Below are 975 nucleotides of genomic sequence, written 5' to 3'. Positions count from 1 at the left end.
GTCTTTGGATTGTCTTATGATTGCAGGTTTTGTAAAATACCTCCAGCCCTTCGTCTTTAGTTTAAAAGGGTCATTATTTCATCCTTTGATCTGTTCTGTCGTGCCAATGCATGACAGAAATGACGAGTGAAAAGACGAAAGTGCTTTTATGGATGAAAATAGAATAATCTGCACGTGAGGCAAATACTCCGAAACTACTACAAATTAAGATACTAAATTAATTAGACTGTGAAAAAAGATATCTATCGCTGGAATCTGAAGCAGAATTTTTAAGTAAACACAATACGTTCCAACGATTTTGCGGATCGACCTAAAGGCATATTCCTATTGGGATGTGTTTTTTAATGGAACCCTGTATTCGGGCGTGTGTTTTCATTTTGTGTGATTCTCATATTTTTTTGAATCTCCTATTTAGTGTTGCACCCGTATAGATGGCTAAATGCAATGATGTCAAGTGCGCATTGTCTATAGTTTTTGTTTATTGCAATGAGTTTATCATGAGTTGATGTATACTATCTGTATAAATACCTTATATATGATGACAGGCAACATCCTCGCATCTTCTGGGACTCTACTAGTTGTTATACGCCGTTTTTATCGTAAAAAATGTGGCATTCTGTTTTTTTTTAACAGCTTTTCAAATAACACATAGCCAGATTGCCTGATTATTTGTATTCATTATTGTTATTTTCATTTTCATTTGTTATTTTATAATGGGGCTTCAGACTGCTGGAAATGAAAAGAGATTCCCTTCAATAAAGTACACTTTGAAACTAACAGTAGTCAACCAAAGGTTTAACTCTCAATTTGTTTTCCACGCGGTATCCGCTGATAAGGAAGACATGTTTTGTAGTTGTATAAAGAACTGTACGGGCAGGTGTCGGAATGTTGCAAATGAAAACTGAATTGTTATCATTACCACTCTAATCCTGCTTTTGCTTCATTTTAGTTCAACTTGACCAGTGGTCGGCCGAC

The sequence above is a fragment of the Patiria miniata genome, unplaced genomic scaffold, assembly GCF_015706575.1.
Source record: "Patiria miniata isolate m_02_andy unplaced genomic scaffold, ASM1570657v1 HiC_scaffold_2, whole genome shotgun sequence".
NCBI lineage: Eukaryota > Metazoa > Echinodermata > Asteroidea > Valvatida > Asterinidae > Patiria > Patiria miniata.
This window is presented reverse-complemented; position numbering follows the sequence as displayed.